The sequence below is a fragment of the Numida meleagris genome, chromosome Z, assembly GCF_002078875.1.
Source record: "Numida meleagris isolate 19003 breed g44 Domestic line chromosome Z, NumMel1.0, whole genome shotgun sequence".
In the NCBI taxonomy this organism is placed as follows: Eukaryota; Metazoa; Chordata; class Aves; order Galliformes; family Numididae; genus Numida; species Numida meleagris.
In genome coordinates this window covers 22,116,162-22,124,189 of record NC_034438.1, presented here as the reverse complement: position 1 = coordinate 22,124,189, position 8,028 = coordinate 22,116,162, and the positions used below count along the sequence as shown (strand labels likewise).

General features: G+C 40.8%; 1 long non-coding RNA gene across 1 annotated transcript; it reads left to right on the top strand.

The window, feature by feature from the left end:
* LOC110390322 lies at positions 414–6,314 on the top strand. Its single transcript, XR_002433694.1, has 5 exons — positions 414–561; positions 2,221–2,307; positions 2,579–2,775; positions 4,444–4,524; positions 6,199–6,314. It is a non-coding gene; the product is annotated as an uncharacterized LOC110390322 (long non-coding RNA).

Sequence of the window (8,028 nt, the reverse complement as noted above, 5' to 3'; positions counted from 1 at the left end):
AAATCAAAGTTACAACTTAGGCTGAGATGTAGTTTCTCCTAGAAACAAAGGAAAAGTCATTGAAAAATCTACCGAGTTCATCCAAGAAAATAACTATCATTTATACATCAAAACTAATGAGTATCACGTGATCAAGATCTCGCTTTTATCCCTCTTCTATGTGAGAAAGTGCAATGACCTCTTCACATCATGCTGGGAAACTGGCTCAGTAATGACTTAGAAAATGCTACCTGCACTTCCCAACCAGCAGCTGAGTTTTACTACAAGTCCTTTAATTGGAAGTACAGCTCCAGCTAGGCTTTCTTTTTTAGCAAAAGTTATTGTTCTTACATTTGAATACCTTGTACTTGCTTTGATTTAAATGTAATGGTTGGCATACACAGTGTGTGGTTCTGAATAATAACCTCCAACATTACAAATACAGCCAAGTGTATGGTGTCAGGGAACTATTTATTGAAGGTAGGGTCTGGCTGTAGCTGATATGGGAGAAAAGCACCTCACTGCGCAGTGCTGGAGAGTCTTCAGGTACAGATGCTGGATTCTAGAGCAACACTCATTGCTGTGAGTGAAACAGTAAGAAATTAGATGGGAAATGTAATTACAGGAAAGTCAGGAGCAGGAGACAAGAAGCGGCCTTGGTGAGGGTATGTGGTTCATGGAGGCTATGGCAGCTATCTGGGCTTCTGGGAGGTTAAACAACAGCTGGGACAGTGAATTAGCTTAGGAGCACTGCTACTGAGCCACTGCAGCTGCACCCGGAGTGCAGAGGGGGTTAATGAAAGCCCCAAGGTCCAGCCAGGAGGGTGGCAGTAATGCAGCTGAATCATGGAGAAACCGAGACCTCAGTGGGTGGACTCATAGCATAGCCCAAAAGGAAAAGTCTTAGCTTTCCTGGAAATCCCCAGCTGAATATCATGCAGGGAGGGGGGCAGTACTTCTAGTAGAAGTAGCTCTTCAGGACAAGGGCACCATATATGTACATAGCTTGGATCACTGTTAAAAGGAATATTTCCTTCCTACTCCTAGTGTAAGAACGTTCAAAGCAGAAATGACTAAGGTGTTTTTCCAATTAAGGTATTACTTGCTTTTGAGAGACTGGAAACTCTAGATTTTCCAAGGGGTGAAGGGTATTAAAGAAGGCATGTCTGCATGAGTTGCTCTGGAACTTAGTCTCTCTAGTCCTGCCCTGATGATTGCCCATCTAACCTACAAGCTAACTTGCATCGAATCATCTTTTTCTTGTGGATCAACTAGTTTATCCCAAGTGAAAACTCGAAAGTGGCTGATGAGGAAGCCTTCCCTCCCAAAACTGTCCACACAGCCAGTGTAGATGTGGGCTGTGCGAGGTTTCACCATTCTGTCCAACAATCTTTCAACATTATCTCTAGGAGCCTTGTGCTCCTCCACATTCCATATGTTCATTACACAGTGCTGCCTTCCTGAGATAAAACTATCATGCTTGCGGGTTGCTGTCAGGCCTCTCTCCCTAAATTATCTGTTTTCTCTTGGGTTGATATGCTAAAAACAGCTAGCCCTACTGCAGTGGAGCATGGACATGAAGCTTATCAGTGAAACATTCCAACAGAAAGGAGAACTGTGGAGCAAGGGCCTTCAAAACCTTGATATATTCTATCAAACGTGGACTATGTGAGCGCACAGTCTCTGCTGAATGGCATTGCAAATAATAAATATCTACAAATATTTTCAATTCTTAAACCAATGTCCTAATTAAGTCTGACACCTCCACAAGGGAGGCTTTGATGTGTGGTGATATGAAACCAAAGGGACTCTAAGCTTCAAACCAGGCACCACAGAGGCTTTCTAGCCTTCTAAATTTTGCATCCAAGGATGGCCATTTCATGTATTTACTGCCAACAATGACAGACACTAGTGTTCATAACCTTTAAACTCCCTCATGTGAGGAAAGGACTGTCACAGCTGCAGTCACAAAACAGGGTGTTCAACAAATCGGAATGTGCTGGGAAAAAACTAAAAGCAGGAGTGATCTAGGAGCCAGAATTGCACCCTCTCAGTGGTGACTCTCAACTAGGGCTGTCCTATATCAGGAGAGTACCTTCAGGGTGAAGTCATCCCAGTGAAGGTCTTCCACCATCATATGCCAAGAACCGCAGGTACAGATGAGATGGCAAAAGGCTGGTGATCAATTCTGCAGGGAGTAAAGAGCTGTTTTTTTAAGTACTCTGTCCTGGTTCTGTGCAGAGTGCGGTATCGATGATGAGGAGCTGGTGCTTCAGGGACATGAAGATGACTAAATATGGAAAGCTCTGCGACTGAGACCAAGACAAGGTTTGTTTTAAGTTCTGCTGCAGCCAGTCTGCTCAAGGGGTCTTGAAGAGTGTGGGCATGAGTTACTCCTTAACAGCTTATCAGAGGCCAGAGGCTTCCTTTAAGAATCCTTAAAGGCTCTACAGATGTACCCAAAATGTGTCTGCAAGCATCAGAACTCAACTGTCAGGCAAAACTATTACTCACAACTTATCATTTGAGAAGATAATTACTTTTGAATCTGATTTTCCAACAAAATGCTCCAAATCTGTGCTTTTCTTTTTTCTGGCAGGTAGACATCCAAATGATAGTGCTGCCCAGAGAGAAACTTATGACTCAGTCTTCCTGGAATTTATACAATTTACCTCCTCCTACTTATTCCACTTTGCAGCTTTTTGTCACACGTTTATTCTTAGCATCCTGAGCATAAAAAGTGCTTGAAAAAAAGGGAAAGAGGCTGGTTGTCACATCACCTCCTTTCACTTGCTGGTGAGTACTTCCCCAAAAAGGATCAAGAAAAAAGGCATTCTTACATCTGGAACATGCCAGGGTCCAGTCTGGAGCACCCATCACAGTCCAGAGCCTGTAGCTGGTTTAAGTTAGCTGCTGCCCAAATACTGTCATCCTTGGATGCTCTGAAAGAAAGGCTTTTCCGCTGAAATCTTGTATCGCCTCCTTGCAAAACAGGAATGACACGTTTTCTCTGCACTAGTTATTTGAATGAATAGTCTACTAAGCTCAAGACAGTGTCCATGAGACAATAAATCATCAATTTCTCTCAAAAAACTAATAAAAAAACCCTCCCTGCCAACTCTAATATAGATCAACATTAGATCAATACTGTAAAATAATTCCTCTCAATTCATGTTTCTGTATTAAATATGGGTCCAGCCTGTTCCCATTCTGTAACAAAAAATCCAAACCAAGACTGCTTTAGATAGCATCTGTTTGATTTATGTAGGACTAAACTGCCTATAAATTTTAAGAGAAAGGCCTTGTAGCATCATTATAGGCAAGAAGAGAGGGAGAAGAGGTAGGGGGTAATTTAAAAAGGGTCTGCAGATTTACTGTACTAAAAACACTGGAAACTGTGTTCTGATTTTCTGGGTTAGCTGAAGCAGAAGGGGAAGTCTCTGGAATGTTTAGTGGTTTGAGTGAAAATGAATGAAGGCTGAGGATCTTTAAGAAAAAGTTTCCTTATTTCACCTGTTTATTAATAATTGATGTTACCTAGGTATTAGTAAAAGCAAAAAGCAAAAAACAAAAACAAACAAACAAAAAAAAAACCCTGAGAAAACAAAAAACAGAGCTTAGAACAAAGCTTTCTGAAATCCTGTCACTCCTACCTGTTCCTACTGAGCTTTTCTACCCTTTGTAATCTCACTATTTCATTAGCTCTTCACTCAGCCTGGTCTTCCTTGTCTCCAGGGCTTTCTAGCCTGTATTTCTGATGAGAAAGAAATATGATTTCTAGGAGAAGAGACAGACATTTTACTATTCCTTAGCACAGAGCCTTGTTCAGTCACTGGGATCCTGCTCCAGAAACAGGACCTGCAGCACTCACCCCAGTGGCAGTGGTGTGAAGGATGAGGACCACTACATGTCTGTGGTGCTGCAAGAACTCAAAGCAGGTGATATCATGGTGAAATCAGCCTCTCCCAGTAATTCCATACATACAGAAGAATCACCTCTTAATTGAAGCCTAAAAACTAAAGCAAAGGAAATTTTGCTATTATCTGCAAAGTCAAGCCTGCTGACATGCAATGCAAAAACAAACTGACTTACTTGTTAATTATTGTTTTGTTTAATTTTACTTTTGTTGGAAATCCTCTTTTAGTAGTATATTTTTACTCCTAAAAACGTTTGGTGCCATATCTGATATGGATTCATGATATGGCTTGTATAATTTATCTTTCTTCAGTTAATGACATTAATATTTATCCTCTTCATTGCAATAGAACACATCAGCTTGCATTTACAAATGCTTAAATGACCTCTTTCTTTAGTCTTGAAAAATGTCTTCTGTGTGAGCCCAGAGCCTCAGCTGTGATGTTAACTTCCTGCCTAATCTTGTGTCCAAGATCAGCTATGTCCTTTTTACACTGAACATCATTCAGGTCCCCCTTTTCCAGGTAAACTTCATTCTGAATCTTTTAGGTCTCCACAATGAAAAGGAGCTGAGTGAATAAAAGTGTCTGAGATGGGTCACATTCCCAGCCTTTCAACAGTTAAGCAAAGGTAATTCTTCAGTAGTGCTGACTTCATCCCTTTGGGGTTTTTCCATCCCCTAAGACACGTGGTACACTCTGTCTCTCCTTTTTCTGATGCAATGCAGCCTACATTATTGAAACACTCCACTGCTGATTTACTAATTAGCCTATATTACCAGAATTGGTCTGACCTTATCTACCTTCAGTACTGTTCTTCCTGGCTCTGTTCCTCCAGAGCATTCTCATCTACTCCCATGTACAATGCACATTCAGGAGCTTGTTTGGGTTATGAGTCAGAAGATAAGCCCGTCTCCCAATCGGCTGCTGTAGCTAGAAGGCTCCTGAGGTTTAGCTGCAATCTCCAATATTCTTTACAGTAATTCTTATTTTCTTTACAGGGTAGATTAAGGGATCAATATCTAAAAGTAGTAGAGATATTATTATAATTTGGCATTTGTAATCCAGACTGTAGACTGTTGAGAGCAATTTTTACAGGTGTAGAAGTGCATGCTCTAAATACCCCAACATTTTTTTTTTCCTCCTGCTAAGCAGAAGGTGAATGTTGACAGTCTCCAGTATGAGGGGAATAGTCTCAGAAGGCAGAGTTAGGTTTGTTCCACCATGCACTTCTTGCTCTGACAAAGACGCTGGATGTTGGTGGGAAGATGTTGTCCCGACTTCTCCTTCCTGTGCAGCTGAGACAACAGTGTCATGACATAAATAATCAAAATAACATTAACTTAAACCAATCATGAACCAGCCCAGGAAATCTCTCTGCTGCAGTAGGCAACCGTACACTGCAGTCTTACACAAATGTGCATATCTGCTCACCAGGCTTATGCGGTGTGTAGAAAGCCTGCCTGGTGGGTTGATTCACCAGCAATCAGCAAGATTACACCAGGTTACAGTCATGCTTAGCAAAAAGTCTAGGGCTTCTGTAAGAAGCTGAGGAATTCAGCCCAGCAAGAAAACATGCTCTTGCAGAACTCAGAAGAGATTGATGGTATTTAGGGTTTCATACAGGCAAAAGAGAGACGTTCTGCTGTGTTGCTGATTCCTTAGAGTGTGGCTGGTTTCATTGGACCCCTGGGCCTGCTGGCTTCAATAGCACAGCAGCACCTTACACCAGTTCAGGGTTTAAGCACTAGGAATTATATATTGCTGAATACTGATCCATGTCCTGTTCTTCAGGAGTGTGACACTGAATACATTTGGCACCCTAGCCCTCTTAATGTTTTTCTACCCAGTAGAAATATAGGAGGAATTCCGTGCATTATGTGAATGTTAATCACAACATGATTTGTTACAGATATTTGGGAAATAATTTATGTAAAACATGTTTGCTCGGGAATGGAAAAATTTCCACAAAGTGGGAAGCACTTCTTTTGGAAGGCTTGCCTCTTGCTTCCCTTTGTATCAGACAGATATGCTTTATACTGTTTTATTATTATACTCAGTGTATTTCTAGGCACATTTCTTAGCACTTCAAGGAAAACACAGTGGATAAAATTGTTATATAATGTTGTCTCCTGCAAATGTGACACAGCCTACAGACAGCTAAACATGCAGTACACTGTAGGCAAAGAGGCAAAAAATTTCCTTGTGAGATATTGTAAATTACTGATAGCATAGAACCGCTGGTCAAAAGCAAGTTGGAGCATACTGGAGTGTTTTGAATAAGACCTGTATTTTTTTTCCCCAGACTTTGTCCTAAGAGAAGATGGTGCAGTCATTATTCATTTGCTTTATAAAGATATAGCAATTTGGCACTCAGTCACTCAGTTGAGGGAGAAGAAAGGGACTGTGGTCTTTACTCAAACACAGCCATTTTTCAAGAAAATACAACTGACAAAGAGAGAAGACATCCCCATAGAGAAAACAAACCAGGGACTGAGAGGATAGAAGAAAATAAGAAAAACAAAAAATTTTCCCAACAGTGCAAGCAGTCCTCCTCAAACAAAGGACATATTTCTTGTGGTAATGACTGATTTCCTGTTCCCAAACAGATGCTCTTGAAAAGGGATGAATTCACCAGTTCTGTTGGTAAAATTATTTTCTTTCGATTGTACTGGGACAACCAAATGATTGCCAGAGGATGAGTTAAAAAAAAAAAAGGAAAATTAAGAACCAGTTATAATATTAGTGTGATGGGAGAGACCATCATCCACATCAGTAGCATGCAGAACTGGCAGTCAAGGAGGCTCCATCCTGAATCCTAGAAATGTTCAAAAAGCATACTCCCCCAGAAACATAAAACAAATATCTATCTTTTCAACTGCAGCATTCACAAAGAGAGGGAATAAGGGACTAATCAAATGATAGAGCATGCAAAATGTCTGATTTGAGCAAGAAGCACCTCACAATAGGTGAAGGAGTTTGGGCTAGATTCATAGCCAGGATGAAAGGCAGTGGTAGGAGGGTGACCCAAACAGCCATATATCTCAACTACTTCTTATAACCTCGAGCAAGGCTAGTGGGCAAACTTACATCCAAATACAGAGCAAAGATAATGTAAAGAAAGGGACTGCCAGAAGATGTAGTGGAATGAATATGGGAGGAATGTCGAAAACAGAGGAGACAAAGTACAGAGAAAAGCACCCCAAATACCATGATGGAGGAAAACAAACAAAGCAAGTGAAGGAATGAGATCAAAAAAGGAAGCAGGCATCCAAGAGGTGGGGTTTTGCACATATATGAGCTCCATGCAACACAAAATGGAGAAAGAAACCATCAACCACAAAACACACAAATGAACAGAAGATGTCTGTAAAAATTGGTAGAGTGCCAGATACAAGAGAAGGGTAGGATTCATTAATAAACTTGAAGCCAAAAACCAGACAATGGGACATGGCCTAGCATGCTATGTCACAAAGGCACCCTAGGCCTTTTGCAAGGAAAGAAAGTGAAATTGCAGCAAAACAAAGCAAATAAAAATCATATGATGAGATGCTCACAAAACCAGAAACGAAGTGTAACTTAAAAGCAGAGTACTGAAGGGAAAGAGACAGGCTGAAATTTCAGGTCAAGAACAAGAAGAACAAAGGAGCCTCTGCTTTTACTAAAATGTATTACCCTAGCAACCTCTGAAGCTAAAAGAAATGCTCCTCTTGTAGACAACTGGCAAACTGAAGTTATAGCAGGAGGAACTAAATCTTCTGTTCCATCCAGGCAGCAAAAAGGCTAGAAAATTACCATGATTATTATTATTTTTTTTGATGGACTAGGATGTCTTCCAGACTTGTTACATGTGATAATAGATAAAACACTTTGGCTGTTATAGGGTCTGACTCCCAGAAAATCAATTTCCTGACAAGAACAAAACAGCTAACAATGGGAGCCACAAAGAGAATGGAAAAGGAGATAGTATTGTCACAGAAGCCAAGAGCTGGACGAGTAGCATGGTACTCACTGGGAAACTAGGCAAGCTATTTACAAGAGACTCAGTTGCTTCAAACAAAGCACTAAAAAGAGCTCAGCATCAAAGCCCTGAAAAAGGAGAAATATAAACTGGCTTGACATCAACAAAACATGT